This window comes from Salvelinus sp. IW2-2015, linkage group LG15 (genome assembly GCF_002910315.2).
Source record: "Salvelinus sp. IW2-2015 linkage group LG15, ASM291031v2, whole genome shotgun sequence".
NCBI classification, from domain to species: Eukaryota; Metazoa; Chordata; class Actinopteri; order Salmoniformes; family Salmonidae; genus Salvelinus; species Salvelinus sp. IW2-2015.
Genome location: NC_036855.1, coordinates 25,219,856 through 25,236,695, shown reverse-complemented (window position 1 = coordinate 25,236,695; position 16,840 = coordinate 25,219,856). Strand labels below are relative to the sequence as shown.

At 40.4% G+C, this 16,840-nt stretch overlaps 1 protein-coding gene across 1 annotated transcript in view; it reads right to left on the bottom strand.

Moving 5' to 3' along the window:
• Positions 1-15,280, bottom strand: part of LOC111974677 (sialate:O-sulfotransferase 2-like) — an 88,648-nt gene extending 73,368 nt beyond the window's left edge. The window contains exon 1 of the mRNA XM_024002593.2: positions 14,758-15,280. The gene's annotated coding sequence lies outside the window, so the exon portion shown is untranslated. The remainder of the gene's footprint in view (positions 1-14,757) is intronic.
• Between the last annotated feature and the right edge of the window lie 1,560 nt (positions 15,281-16,840).

Here is a 16,840-nt window from a genome sequence, read left to right as displayed (position 1 = left end):
ATATTAAATTATCATTGTAATTGCGCACAAATTGATGTCAGACACGCACCTACCCCAATGCTCTGTTGCTGATGTATGGGATGAATGCAGGAGCAGATTTCAGGAGCAGGAAAAGACACCCTCTTTTAGACTGATGACTGACATAAGGGCATGTACGTGATAGGCCTATCTGGCTTATATGATTATGGTGGGAAAAAAGGGAAAAAATTAATTTGAATAAATGTGAGTTTTGACACGCTTATGTAACCAGCCATAACATAACGCAATATATGTCACCACAGGTGACATGTGTCATGCCAGTGTTATGACCATATTATGACAGGTTATGACAAGTTATGTCAGCTATTATGACATATTATGACATGGTTATGACTGTGTAAAGTTTCACATGACAAGGCTTGAAATCGCGGCTTTGGGAAGGTCCTTCTACATTGACTGACTGTCGGACCTAATCAACCATTTTGGGTTAATAAGCATGTGTGTGTCAGGAAAGAGCTTAATAACATATTCATTATCTAGTTACACTCTGCCAACTGAGAAGACCTGGCATTAACCTCACATAACCAGTTGATTGATGGATGATGTGAATGCTGGGTATAGATGACTGACAAAGCCATATGAACAAATTTAAATAATCAAAACACAATACCAATTCAAGTTCAATGATCCAATAAGGAACGGAGAGTATGAGCCTGCTGAACCACATTATAGTATATACTGTAAACAAGCCTGTAAACACAACCTGTCCTTATAGAGTGGATTCATTGCATCTCCACACACCGACTAGCAGTGTTAGAGTAACGACCTTGGTTAATGACGGTAATGATGACAAAGCATCAAATCAAATCAAATGTATTTATATAGCCCTTCTTACATCAGCTGATATCTCAAAGTGCTGTACAGAAACCCAGCCTAAAACCCCAAACAGCAAGCAATGCAGGTGTAGAAGCACGGTGTAGAAATCCTCTCCTTGTTTCTGTGACAGTGCATGTTTCCCTGCCCTTTCTACGGTGTTCCGCAGTCATCCATCACCATGGGATGCCTCTAACGCTGCTGATCCATCGTCCTTCCTCCTCGGCCAGGTAGACACAGTTAGAGATGTTAACAAAGTAGAGTGACAGAGTCCCCATCGCGCAGGGAAAACACTTGTTTTTCTGACGTCTATATCCTGACGTCTATATCCCAGCATACTGGACCCCCAACCACACACCAGCCCCACCCACCACCACAACCCCCTTCCTAAAACCAAACAATAGTCACGGGCAGGTGGGCTAAACAACATCCTCTCCCTCAGTGCCCTGCTGTATCTGTGTCTGCTGGAGGATGCCCAGCGGAGAAACATGTGTTACTTTGATTGGACAGGTCTGGGTTCACATCCTTCAAAGAGGGGCGAGAGGAACATCTATCCACACACTGGCTCTTGAAACTCCTCATAGAGCATCAACATTAGCATAACCCAAAAATGTAAGCGTTTGATGAGGATGAAATGAGTGAAATGTATAAAGGAGAAACATATAAATATGCACATACGAACAATGTCATACTTCATTAGGACATCATCTTGTTACCTAAATCTTGGCGTTTTTCCCCACCACCCAGAATGGCCTTTCCTCACTCAAGGTTACCCGATCACCTGTCCAGGCAGCTATTACTTGAGTATTATTTACTGAAAAAAAACACTGTTACGGATTATCCCTGTCAAGACAAAAAAATCTGCCTAAATATGTATGCAGCAAGGCTAGCCCTCCTCAGGCCTTCCTGTAACTGATCAAAGAGTCTTGCAGATAATCCCCACTCCAAAATAATCTTGACATTTGAGGAAACATTAGCAGGGAAATGTATAATTTTCCGATGTGCCACAAAGGAGAAGAAGAAACATATAGACCTTTTCAACGGCTTTTTGAGGAGACGTGGAAGGGAACCCTGGAACCCCAAAGAACTCAGGATGTGTTTGTAAATATCTATCTGTCACGGCTGTAAACAGCTTAGTCTAGTTGTTTTCTCAAGTTGACCATAGTATTCACGGGTGGGATGTTCATTATGACCGGCGATTCATTTATTTTAGAAATGTAACTTTATAGATTTCCCAAAGAAGCATCGCAGCGGGCTGCATTGCCGGCATGGATAGAAACGTTAGCAGCAGGAGGTGCCGGCACCAGGATGATGCATAGCACAAGGGTCAAGTTACCATCTATTCTAGGTAATGTCAGCTAGCTGGCTAGCTACACATAAATAGGATAGACAGCAATCCAATATTTGTTTTTTTATGACATAAACATAAGCTTGATCTGCTAAAAACAACAATGTTAGCTACCAAGCTAGTAGCTAAGCTAGCTAGCTAATGAATAGATTTCCAGTTCCAAAAATAGATCTATGACAATACAAAAACAGAATTGAAACGAAATATCAAATGTTTTACCACTTGAGAATAAATACCCAAGTCCTGGACTAATTTCTATGTTTCCAAAACCTAATTTCTATGTTTCCAAAACCTAAGATACAGAAACCTGTGAAAGCTGCTAAACCCTGTTGGGACTTTTTTGGGACCTTCATCCGCGGGGATGAAGGTCCCAAAAAAGTCCCAAGTCCTGGAGAGACTGAAGGGGATAGCCATATCCATATGTATGCTATTGGTTTATTGTTTGGTTGGTTGTAGGACTACAAAAGTACTGTTAAAAGTAACAGTGCATAGAACATACAAGGTCAACTAGCTACTGTTGGCTGCTCAGTGAAACGACCTGTCCTGATTTGTCATAGACGCTTGCTAAAAAACTTTAATGAGCAAGCCTTCCTTCATGAACTGGCCTCTGTAAAATAGTATAATAACAGCTTGATCTGTTGAAGACGCTTGGACCTTCTTTTTTGATATTTTCAGTGGTATTGTTAACAAACACGCCCCCATAAAGAAAATGAGAATTAAAAACAGGTTCAGCCCCTGGTTCGACAGTGATCTTGTAGAGTTACTCCATCTCAAGAATTGCATTTGGCGAAAGGCTCGGCACACGCATACTCAGGCTGACTGGCTATCGTTCAGGCAAATGAGAAATAAGCGCACTCAGGCTATCCAGAAGGCCAAAGTTAGTTACTTTAAGGAGCAGTTCTCTCTCTGTGGGTCTCAGCCCAAGAAGTTCTGGAAAACGGTTAATGTCCTGGAGAATAAATCCTCCTCCTCACAGCTGCCCGTGTCCCTTAATGTTGATGATGTGGTTGTTACTGACAAGAAGAACATGGCTAAGCTCTTTAATCACCACTTCATTAAGTCAGGAATCCTATTTGACTCAGCCATGCCTCCTTGCCCATCCAACATTTCCTAATCTCCCACCCCTTCTAATGCAACTATCCCCGATGCTTCTCCCTCTTTTTCCCCTGCCCCACTACAAAGTTTCGCCCAGTAGGCAGTCCCTGAGTCTGAGGTGCTAAAGGAGCTCCTTAAACTTGACCCCAAAAAACATCTAGGTCAGGTGGTTTAGACCCTTTCTTTATTAAGGTTGCTGCCCCTATTATCGCCAAGCCTATCTCCAACCTTTTTAACCTGTCTCTCCTTTCTGGGGAGGTTCCCATTGCTTGGAAGGCAGCCACGGTTCATCCTTTATGTAAAGGGGGAGCTCAAGCTGATCCTAACTGTTATAGGCCCATTTCTATTTTGCTCTGTTTATCAAAAGTGTTGGAAAAACTTGTCAATAATCAACTGACTGGCTTTCTTGATGTCTATAGTTTTCTCTCGGTTATGCAATCTGGTTTCCGCTCAGGTTATGGATGTGTCACAGCAACCTTAAAGGTTCTCAATGATGTCACCATTGCTCTTGATTCTAAGCAATATTGTGTGGCTATTTTTATTGACTTGTCCAAAGCTTTTGATACGGTAGACCATTCCATTCTTGTGGGTCGGCTAAGGAGTATTGGTGTCTCTGAGGGGTCTTTGGCCTGGTTTGCTAACTACCTCTCTCAAAGAGTGCAGTGTATAAAGTCAGAAAATCTGCTGTCTCAGCCACTGCCTGTCACCAAGGGAGTACCCCAAGGCTCGAGCCTAGGCCCCACGCTCTTTTCAATTTACATCAATAACATAGCTCAGGCAGTAGGAAGCTCTCTCAGCCATTTATATGCAGATGATACAGTCTTATACTCAGCTGGCCCCTCCCAGGATTCTGTGTTAAATGCTCTACAACAAAGCTTTCTTAGTGTCCAACAAGCTTTCTCTACCCTTAACCTTGTTCAGAACACCTCCAAAACAAAGGTCATGTGGTTTGGTAAGAAGAATGCCCCTCTTCCCACAGGTGTTATTACAACCTCTGAAGGTTTAGAGTTTGAGGTAGTCACCTCATACAAATACTTGGGAGTATGGCTAGACGGTGCACTGTCCTTCTCTCAGCACATATCAAAGCTGCAGGCTAAAGTAAAATCTAGGTTTCCTCTATCGTAATCGCTCCTCTTTCACTCCACCTGCCAAACTATCCCTGATTCAGATGACCATCCTACCCATGCTAGAAGTGTTCTATTATGCATAATTTATAGATCGGCCATCAGATTTGCCACCAATGCTCCTTATAGAACACATCACTGCACTCTATACTCCTCCGTAAACTGGTCATCTCTGTATACCCGTCGCAAGACCCACTGGTTGATGCTTATTTATAAAACCCTCTTAGGCCTCACTCCCCCTATCTGAGATATCTACTGCAGCCCCCATCCTCCACATACAACACCCGTTCTGCCAGTCACATTCTTTTAAAGGTCCCCAAAGCACACACATCCTTGGGCCGCTCCTCTTTTCAGTTCGCTGCAGCTGGTGACTGGAATGAGCTGCAACAAACACTCAAACTGAACAGTTTTATCTCAATCTCTTCATTCAAAGAATCAATCATGGACACTCTTACTGACAGTTGTGGCTGCTTTATGTGATGTATTATTGTCTCTACCTTCTTGCCCTTTGTGTCTGTGCCCAATAATGTATGTATCATGTTTAGTGCTGCCACCTGGATGTGTTGCTACCAATGTTGTTGTCATGTTGTGTTGCTGCCATGCTATGTTGTTGTCTTACGTCTCTCTTTATGTAGTGTTGTGTTGTCTCTCTTGTTGTGATGTTTGTTTTGTCCTATATTTATATTGTATTTATTTTATTTTTTTAATCCCAGGCCCCTGTCCCCGCAGAAGGCCTTTTGCCTTTTGGTAGGCCGTCATTGTAATTAAGAATTTGTTCTTAACTGACTTGCCTAGTTAAATAAAGGTTGAATAAAAATATATATATAAATAAATAAATACTGGGTGTGCAAGTTTCTGTTCAAGCCCAGCCGTGACATTATTTCTATTAGACACAATTCATTTAACTATTCAATCGTCTATTGTTTTGGAGAAAGATGGATGTCTAAATCTACTTACCATTTATATAGGCATTCTTTGTATGATATGAAATAAAGCAGTGATTCTTTGAATAAAGTATAGTGTATTTTCTGGGTCATTGAACATTCCCCGATTGTCTCTTTTATTTGGGTGTCACTCACTCTCATTTTGTCTGATGATATTGCACAGATTTGCAGCTGAAGTTAATGTCCTTGATCATTGGTGTGGGTGTAACAATCCCTTTATGGCTGACCTAGGAGGCAACCCCTGTCCACAACAGGACTTCATACCCACAAAGCAGAGTACATTATCCTTCTAAAACCATGATTTGGTTGGGCTAGGATATCAGTACTTTAGGTCTCAGGGCCGGTGACATCTCCTCACGATGGCTACTAGGGCTTTGTCTCACTTTGTTTTTCCTTGATTACTCACATCCTATTTCCTCACCTGTATTGTAACCAACTGTATTGGAGGAGGAGGTACAAGGTCCCTCCCATCTGACCTTCTTCTCCAATGGGTTTTGAGAAGGATGTGAGGAGAGGAATCGAGGAAGGATGAATTGCGAAATTGCATACTGTCAGTTGCGTAGGAGAAGGTGAAAGGGGCGTGACTGTAGCAGAGGTGAGCTGCAGGTGAGTTCTAAACTGAACAAAAATGTAAACACAATATGTAAAGTGTTGCTCCATGTTTCATGACCTGAAATTAAATGAAAGATTCCAGACATGTTCCATACACACAAAAAGCTTATTGCTCAAATTTTGTGCACAAATGTTTACATCCCTGTGAGTGAGCATTCCATCAACCTGACAGGTGTGGTATATCAAGAAGCTAATTGAACAGCATGATCATAGAGTACCTAGAGGTCAAAGAGTGAAATGGTTCCAATCGTTTTTCCATCATTCATTTTTCCCAAAGGGGATTTTGGAAACACTTAAAGGGCTGTTTTGTGTAGGTTTACCCTGGCGTGACGTTTTGATGGCCGTGTAAATCTCTCTAGGACAAGGTGACTATTATCGATATATTCGCCTGTATTTACCCCCCAAAAATGTAATGCTAATTAGTCTCTAATGTGGCTATCATAAAGAACTACAAATGCCATGATGATCTGGACGAGACTGCCATATTGAGGAAAAGGTAAGAATCTCTGGATGAACTATCTAATGTTAGCTAAATGTAGTAATGAATAAATAGGCTACATTGACAATTCTGTGAACTGTCTTGTGCAAGTTAACACTGTTAGCAAAGGTGTCAGCTAGAGATAAGGTTTAAGCGCTTGCAGGGATTTGTAGTTTTCTATGATGTCTACATTGATTCTAATTAGCATTTTCAAATCTGAGAGTAAATAGAGTAAATAGAGCCGAATATATTGATGAAAGTAACCTTGTCCGCGAGAAATTTACATGGTTATCAAAATGCCATGCCAAGGTAGTCCTGCAAGAAACATATCCCTTATTGTAAGTGTTTCTAAAATCCCCCATGGGAAAAATGAATGCTGGAAAAATGTAATGTCCACCAGAGCTGATACCAGATAATTGAATGTTCATTTCGCTACCATAAGTCACCTCCAACGTCAGAAATGTACAGATATACAGAATTTGGCAGTTCATCCAACCAGCCTCACAACTGCAGACCATGTGTAACCACACCAGCCCAGGACCTCCACATCCGGCTTCTTCACCTGCGGGGATCGTCTGAGACCAGCCACCCAGACAGCTGATGAAACTCTGGGTTGCATAGCTGAATAATCATCTGTGTGCTCGTCGTCCTCACCAGGGTCTTGACCTGACTGCAGTTTGGCATCGTACCTAACTTCAGTGAGCAAATGCTCACATTCGATGGCCACTGGCAGGCTGGAGAAGTGTTCTATTCATAAATGAATCTCAATTTCAACTGTGGGTTATGGTATGGGCAGGCATAAGATATGGGGGAGGGGGTGTTGGTTGTGTTTCTTCTGGAACTGGAATACAAATGCCTGGAACGTAAAATAAAGTTATTAACCGGTTCCCATGCTTTTAAAATGACGGTAGCCTACACACACACACATCCACTGGCAAAGATTTACGGCTTGCAGGCAGACACTGAAATACGTTTCTGAGTGACAGAGTGAAGGCTTTGCATAGGCGCTTAGTTGTGTTTCTTCTGGGACTCCAAAAAATGCCTTGAATTTAAAATAATGTTATTAACCGGTTCCCATGCTTTTAAGTTACAGTTCTGTTCCGGAACAGTTTAGATCACTTTAGTTTCCGGTTTTGATTCTGTTCCTCAAATTTTGTTTTCATTTTCTGTTTTTCGTTTCTGTTCCCTGTTCCAGGGCCTTGCAATTGTATTTAATTTGCCATGGGGCAGAGAGAAAACAATTGCAGTTTTACCGCTAATTTCCTGCAATTCTATCCATTTTGTCAAAACTTATGTCATGTTAATGATATCTGAGTGAGAGTAACTAACAAAACTAACTCCCTTGGAGTTCAGGGCTCCTGGGCACCTGCCCAGCGTGCACGGTCGCTATTCAGACATGATTAATACAAGTTTAGATACAGTAGCAGGCTAGACTAACTTTATATTTGTATTTATTTTTGTACTTTTACTCCTTTTTCTCCCCAATTTCGTGATATCCAATTGGTAGTTACAGTCTTGTCCCATCACTGCAACTCCCTTTCGGACTCAGGAGAGGCGAGGCTAGACTAACTTAACAATGTAAAAGTTGTTAGCTGACATGGTAATTTTGTGACTGTCAGTGACTGACATAACAAGAGAAAAACGGCTGATGCACAACCAAATTTCGAAATTGCACATTGTGTATTCTACTATTCTAACTCGCAACAGTAAGACTGACTTCCCAAATAAATAAAAAATATATATTGATTTTGGTGGGGGCCCACTTATATCGCTTATGCATGGAGCCAGCACTGGTTATATTAGAACCAATCACAGAGATGTCATTGTACATACTGTAGATGTTTCTGTCATTTCTCTCAGACATGACATGACTAAGCCATCACTATATATAACACCCCCAAAGCCAATTCCTCCTTTGGCCGCCTCTCCTTCCAGTTCTCTGCTGCCAATGACTGGAACCAACTACAAAAATCTCTGAAACTGGAAACACATCTCCCTCATTAGCTTTAAGCACCAGCTGTCAGAGCAGCTCACAGATTACTGCACCTGTACATAACCCATCTATAATTTAGCCCAAACAACTACCGCTTCCCCTACTGTATTTATTTATTTATTTTGCTCCTTTGCACCCCATTATTTCTATTTCTACTTTGCACATTCTTCCACTGCAAATCTACCATTCCAGTGTTTTACTTGCTATATTGTATTTACTTCGCCACCATGGCCTTTGTTTGCCTTTACCTCCCTTATCTCACCTCATTTGCTCACATTGTATATAGACTTATTTTTCTACTGTATTATTGACGGTATGTTTGTTTTACTCCATGTGTAACTCTGTGTTGTTGTATGTGTCGAACTGCTTTGCTTTGTCTTGGCCAGGTCGCAATTGTAAATGAGAACTTGTTCTCAACTTGCCTACCTGGTTAAATAATGGTGAAATAAATAAAATAAAATAAAAATATGAGTCCTACATCTCTACTTATAGAGATCATAGATGAGACAATGCCTAATTTACCTGTCAGAATTTGGAGGCATTTCATTGAGATGATGGACGTGTCTTATTCACTGTTCTTTCCTTCAACCACTGATTAACCTCTTTATAACTGACAGGCTATAGATCTGCTGTTCTGTCTTTCTGTGATTCTTATTCTCAGTGGTGTAAAGTACTTAAGTAAAAATACTTGAAAGTACTACTTAAGTAGTTTACTTTACTATTCATATTTTTGACAACTTTTACTTCACTACATTCCTAAAGAAAATTATGTACTTTTTATTCTATACATTTTCCCTGACACCCAAAAGTTACATTTTGAATGCTTAGCAGGACAGGAAAATGGTCTAATTCCCACACTTATCAAGAGAACATCCCTGGTCATCCCTACTGCCTCTGATTTGGCAGATTCACTAAACACATGCTTCGTTTGTAAATGATGTCTGAGTGTTGGAGTGTAACACTGGCTATCTGTAAATGTAAAAAACAAGAAAATGGTGCCGTCTGGTTTGCTTAATAGAAGGAATTTGAAATTATTTATACTTTTACTTTTACTTTTGATACTTAAGTATATGTAAAATCAAATACTTTTAGACTTTTACTCAAGTAGTATTTTACTGGATGACTTTCACTCTTACTTGATTCATTTCTATTAAGGTATCTGTAATTTTACTCAAGTATGACAATTGGGTCTCTTTTTCCAACACTGCTTATTCTGCACCAAAACAGTATTTGACAACGAGTACAGAGAAAACCATCAACTCCCTCTGTCTAATGTGCCACTTCCCTGAGACACCGCACTGACGAAACCCAGAGAACAGTGAGGAGCGATTGTCCACATGCCAGAGCTTAAGCACTAAACACTGAAACTCCGTTTCTATAGCCAGGCTACTTCTGTATACACCCTAATGAGAATCTTGGCATCCGTTCATGATAATGAAATATCAATAGAGAGAGAGCACATCATCAAACATACATACAGTACAGGACAGTACAGTGCCTTCCCATAACACAGCAGGCTTCAGAGGGTTTCATTGCTATGACCAGCTCAGCCATGGATGTTCTCTTTATGTCAGCTCCTCTGGTTATATTCACAGACCAGAGCCACTTGTTCTGATCCATGAGGAGTCATTGAGAGTTCACCAAGAGGATAAAGAAGGAAGCCATATAAACTCTGAAGGTATTCAAAGCCTTCTTCACTATGCTGCTGTTCCTGCTATCTAGTCATGGCTCTACAGAGAGCTGCATATCTGAGGGGCTTTAAAGTGCTCTATTGGGCTGGGTACTAAGCCTGCTAGAATCTGAAATTCTAAATGAAATACTACCTACATACTAGATATTTTTATTACTTAAAAAAAAAAGATTATTGGAAGGTTGAAAGGAATGAGTACTCACAACTGTTTGAATGTGTCAGCTGGCCTGGTGAGTAATTGGAATGAATGAGTATATATAATGGAAAATACTGTACCATGCATCTGTTATTACCATGGTTAGTTACCATGTAGGGCGACCCAGCCCCCGAAGTGACTATTTACACTGCAAGGATTCCTCTGTTTTGTCTTAGGAATTCAACATTCTCCGTGTTGATCTCACCAACCCCCATTGTCACACCTCTTAGGTCTGTAGGTATTATATCTGATTGGAGGTGAACTAGTAATGCTGTTGGTCAACAACTCAGATTTTGAATCCAAACAACTGAGGCTTAAAGAAGGTCTTAGATTCATTGTCTCGCTCTCTTTTTTGTTCCTGATCTGCGCTGGTGAGATACAGTCTCTCCTTCTATTTCATTCTCTCCCTCTCCCATGAGCTATGGGCTCCCTCTCCGATCATGCTTAGAATAATGCCTTGTAATGCTTGTTAATGCTTTGTAACATAAGCTTTATGTCTTGTATGGCACAAGGCTCCCGAGTGGCGCAGTGGTCTAAGGCACTGCATCTCAATGCTAGAGGCATCACTGCGGACCCTGGTTTGATCCTGGGCTGTATCAAAACTGTCTGTGATCGGGAGTCCCATAGAGCGGCGCACAATTGGCCCAGCGTCGTCCGGGTTAGGGGAGGGTTTGGCCGTGGTAGGCCATCATTGTAAAATAAGAATTTGTTCTTAACTGACTTGCCTAGTTAAATAAAGGTAAATTGTTTTGTTCAGTATGTTATTTCATTCATTTTACAAAGTAATTAAACACACTTGTATTTAGAATTCCATTTTCAGACATTTATTGATTGCCTATTACTGTAACTCAACTTTAGTTACTTGCATACTGCTAAATCATCTTTGTGGAGTCAAATAATTCATTTAATGGGCCAATTGCTTAGTCTTATTATGAGTCGCATGTGAGGTATATATAATATGCGCATATCAAATATTACTTCACTACAACCATTCCAATAACAGTCATTGAGAGCACCTGAATGTCTCTTTTTCCTATCTAATTGCAAAGGGGCGAGAGGAACATTATTCAGATATACTGTTGCTGTTTGGCACAGCATCACTCAGAATCCAAACCCCCTTGTGCATTCTTATCTCTAGCCTGTCCCCCTACTTTCTCAGCCTCAGGCTAGTAGATGGCTGCAGGGTGGGACAGCTACAGCCAGCTACACTTAAGCTAGATAATGATTTCATTTGTCAAAATGAGTGACTTGTAATTCATCAATTTCTTTTAAAAGTACAAGGTGTTGACACATATAATATATACACAACTTGTCATTAATAGTGTGTGCCCGGTTTTATACTTACTTTCTCCAGAAGGTAATTACTATAGCCTACTGTACTGTACTATGGCAGCAGTCTGAACAATTCCCAGCATTAATAACTGGGTAGTTCAGCAGCCTTGTGGTCATTTTTAAAGACTTAACATATTGCTGTTATATTATTCTGACCCAAGAATGTTAGGGTTAGGGTTAAATGTGGGAATGTTTGACCACTTCCAGTACTGAATAACTGTGCCTCTGGAGAGCACCTGCTGACAGATGATGCTTCATTATGAATACCACCGAATATCAATTCAGTTCATTTCCCCATTACTGAGCTGCCACAAAGAAGAATACATCTAACACATCTCTAACCATGTCATTAGCCTCAGTAACAGAATAACAGAGGGTTAAGAAAGGGAAGGCAGGAAGTCAGAAAGGCAGGAAGTCAGAAAGGCAGAAAGGCAGGCCGGTTTCCTCTGCTATCTGAGGTGGATCTGCAAGTCATTCTGCTAGTTAAACATTAGCAGGAGGGCTCTAATGAAAGTTCAGCTGCCTCACACTTCTGTTAAAGTGAGAGTTGCGATGTGTTGATTCTCACGGCCAAACAATATTTACATAGAGCAAGCCCTCCAGAACAGGCAGGGAAATAATGACATGCAGCCTAGCAGAGCCACTGACTGGGTATGATTACACACACTGAGATGAGTTGGCTACTGGTGCAGAGGACACTCTCACATGTCCATTAGCACATCTAACTAATCCAAATAAACCCTGCATGTATCAGGTGTTGTGAGATTCAGGGGAGCTGATCGTTTTACACACACACACACACACACACACACACACACACACACACACACACACACACACACACACACACANCACACACACACACACACACACACACACACACACACACACACACACACACACACACACAGAAAATCAAACAACCTCTTCCTGACTTGACTTTGTCTAATTGTTTACAGACTATAGACAGCTCCACTTGGTTTGTGGGAATATACGCATGGATTGAATTGTAATTTTTGGCAACAATTTACACAAAATACTCTGTAATGTCAAAGTGGAAGAAAAATTTTAACATTTGTGAAGAAAATATAAAAAATAAACGAACATATCTTGATTTCATAAGTATTCAATCCTCTGAGTCAATACATGTTAGAATCACCTTTGGCAGCGATTAGTGGCCTCCTGCTGTGAGTCTTTCTGGGTAAGTCTCTAAGTGATTTGCACACATGGACTGTACAATATTTGAACATTATTATTTTTCAAATTCTTCATGTCCTGTCAAGTTGGTTGTTGATCATTGCTAGACAGCCATGATGATGTCTGGTCATAGATTTTCAAGCCAATTTAAGTCAAAACTGTAACTAGGCCACTCAGGAACATTAAATGTCGTCTTGGTAAGCAACTCCAGTATATATTTGGCCTTGTGTTCTAGGTTATTGCCCTGTTGAAAGGTGAATTTGTCTCCCAGTGTCTGTTGGAAAGCAGACTGAACCAGGTTTTCTTCTAGGATTTTGTGTGTGCTTAGCTCTATTCCGTTTCTTTTAGTCCTAAAAAACTCCCTAACTCTTGCCATTGACAAGCATACCCATAACATGATGCAGCCACCACTATGCTTGAAAATATGAAGAGTGGTACTCAGTGATCTGTTGTGATGGATTTGGCCCAAACGTACCACTTTGTTTTCAGGATATAAAGTTCTTTCTTTGGCACATTTTTTTGTAGTTTTACTTTATTGCCTTATTGCAAACAAGATGCATGTTTTGGAATATTTTTTATTCTGTACAGGCTTTCTTCTTTCCACTCTGTCATTTAGGTTAGTATTTGGTGAGTAACTACAATGTTGTTGATCCATCGTCAGTTTCTCCTATCACAGCCATTAAACTCTGTAACTGTTTTAAAGTCACCATTGGCCTCATGGTGAAATCCCTGAGCGGTTTCCTTCCTCTCCGGCAACTGAGTTAGGAAGGATGCCTGTATCTTTGTAGTGCTTTGTAGTGACTGCGTGTATTGATACACCATCCAAAGTGTAATTAATAACTTCACCATCCTCAAAGGGATATTCAATGTCTGTCTTTTTTACCCATCACACTTCTTTGTGAGGCATTGGAAAACCTCCCTGGTCTTTCTGGTTGAATCTGTGTTTGAAATTCGCTGCTCAACTGAGGGACCTTACAGATAATTGTATGTGTGGGGTACAGAGATGAGGTAGTCATTCAAAAATCATGTTAAACACTATTAGTCCAAGCAACTTATTTGACTTGTCAAGCACATTTTTACGCCTGAACTTATTTAGACTTGCCATAACAAATGGCCTCTATTCTTACGGACTCAAGACATTTCAGCTTTTCATTTTTAATTAATTTGTAAACAATTCTAACAACATAATTCCACTTTAGCATTATGGGTTTTGTGTGAAGGCCAGTGACACAAAATCTACATTTATTCTATTGTAGATTCAGGCTGTAACACAACAAAATGTGGAAAAAGTCAAGGGGTGTGAATACTTTCTGAAGGAACTGTATATGAGAGTCTGTTGGAATAAATAGAACAGGCATACTGGTCTGTGTTGGTAATGGTAGGCCCATTAATAGGCCCTCAGGGAAATCTTGAAATGTCTGTTGAGATTTTCAGCTCAATGGCAATGACTCTCTCCACCATTATCAGTGGTAATGGTCTCTCACCACCACCACCTTCAGTAGGCTTGGAAAATAATAAACTATAGGCTACTGTAGGCTACATTCATATATTTGTATGACTTAAATTCATGTCAGTGGCCCAGTATACATAAAGATCCGAGGGGAGAGTGGGTTTGCTGGTTTGCTGAAATTACTCTGCACTGTCTGATCATCAAAACAATTGTGATGGGGGCACTTATCAATGTCTCAGATGCTATACAGTAGAAACCAGCTGATAGAAACAGACGTTATCCAGTAGAAATCTGCTGGTAGATGTTAAATCCTACAATAGAAATCTGCCTGTAGAAAATGCATATAACAGCCTAGTAAAATTCTATATCTGGTATAAAAATATAAAAAATAAATGTTTGGCAACTTTCATTGAACTGAATAAAATATGATACGGTCTGTAACCTACCTCAAATAGGAGTCATGAGAGAGACATCCAAAGGTGAGTACAATCCATTACCGCATATTCGGGAATCTTTGGTTGAACCTAATGCGCGGGTAACAGAAAGATGCAACTCTGAAATAAGAATGGGTCTGATAACAGCTCTCATGCACAATCTTGGTCCTTACTCGGGAAAATTCCTCACAATATCAAGACAATAGATCCAGTGGTAGTCTAAATGTTGCGATAGGGTAACACATTTATGAATTCGCCATAACGTCCATGCGTGGGTCCTCTGTCTCTGAGTTTCTCAATCCCGTTACAAACCAATCTTGGTCCAGTTCAATAAAGCGTTCATTGGATGCTGCCACACGTTAATTTACAATGAGAGAAGAAATTATACTGAACACGGTAGGCGGGAGACTATCCTTTCTGTACACCGCTGTCAACCATTTTGGGTCAATGTCGGTATGATGCAGCCAGCGTGTCGCGGTGAGACGACCTGTCTATTCTCTTCGTGTCCAGACCGCCTGTCAAACAGCCCTGTGGATCGCGCACACCACAGCGGTAACCGCGCTCTGCGCTCCACACAGGCCGATAGCACTGCCTACTGTATTTAAAGAGACACAGCAGAAAATACACGCAACTAAAGGGCGAGGTGACTGTGCATTTCACTGTGCGTTTTGAAATAACTACTTTTTCTATTGCATATATTATAAACCATACAGGCCACCCTACACCATAAAACAAATACTTTCTCCTTGAGTATTCATGTATGATTCATGTCTTGAATTAATTATTTATTTATTTTATTTATGTGATTTTATTTAACCTTTATTTAACTAGGCAAGTCAGTTAAGAACAAATTCTTCAGATGCAGTGCATTAGACCGCTGCGCCACTCGAGAGCCCCCCGAGTGACAGATTAGTTTCTACTGTGTAATGTCACAATAGCGCAATACACCAAAACATCATACATTTAATTCTGTTTTCGTAAAAACATATAACTGTGATAACATTCTCCAACATGGAATCTCTACAGTTTACAGCAGTTGGCTTGAGAATCATACTAGTCTAATGAAAGTCAATGCCATCTAACCTAATCCCTACTGCTTTCATCACTGTATGAATCTAAGAGCTGTGACTGAGAAACTTTCTGGCACCGCAGTGGGCAAGGGAAGAGACATGGCTGTGACCCTTTATTCTCCCCAAAAATGTGTATTCTATTTTTCTATTCAATTTAAGGCCTTTATTGGCATGGGAAACATATGTTTACATTTCCAAGCCAAGTGAAATAGATAATAAACAAAAGTGAAATAAACAGTAAACATCACACTGACAAACATTCAAAAAGAATAAAGACATTTCAAATGTCATATGTCTATATACAGTATTGTAATGATGTGCAAATAGTTAAAGTACAAAAGGGAAAATTAATAAACATAAATATAGGTTGTATTTACAATGGTGTTTGTTCTTCACTGTTTTTCCTTGTGGCAACAGGTCACAAATATTGCTGCTGTGATTGCACACTGTGGTATTTCACCCAATAGATATGGGAGTTTATCAAAATTGGATTTGTTTTCAAATTATTTGTGAGTTTGTGTAATCTGAGGGAAATATGTGTCTATAATATGGTCATACATTTGGCAGGAGGTTAGGAAGTGCAGCTCAGTTTCCAYCTCATTTTGTGGGCAGTGTGCACATAGCCTGTTTTCTCTTGAAAGCTCTTTCTCAATAGCAAGGCTATGCTCACTGACTCTGTACATAGTATCACTGTCACGCCCTGACCTTAGAGATCCTTTTTATGTCTCTATTTGGTTTGGTCAGGGTGTGATTTGGGGTGGGTATTCTATGTTCTTTCATTCTATTATTTGTTTTTCTATGTTTTGGCCGGGTAGGGTTCTCAATCAGGGACAGCTGTCTATCGTTGTCTCTGATTGAGAACCATACTTAGGTAGCCCTTTTTCCCACCTGTCTTTGTGGGAAGTTAACTTTGTTTGTGGCACTTAGCCTTAAACTTCACGGTTGTTTGGTATTGTTTATTGTTTTGTCGGCGTCATCACCTAATAAAAGGGAATATGTAAGCTCACCACGCTGCGCTTTGGTCA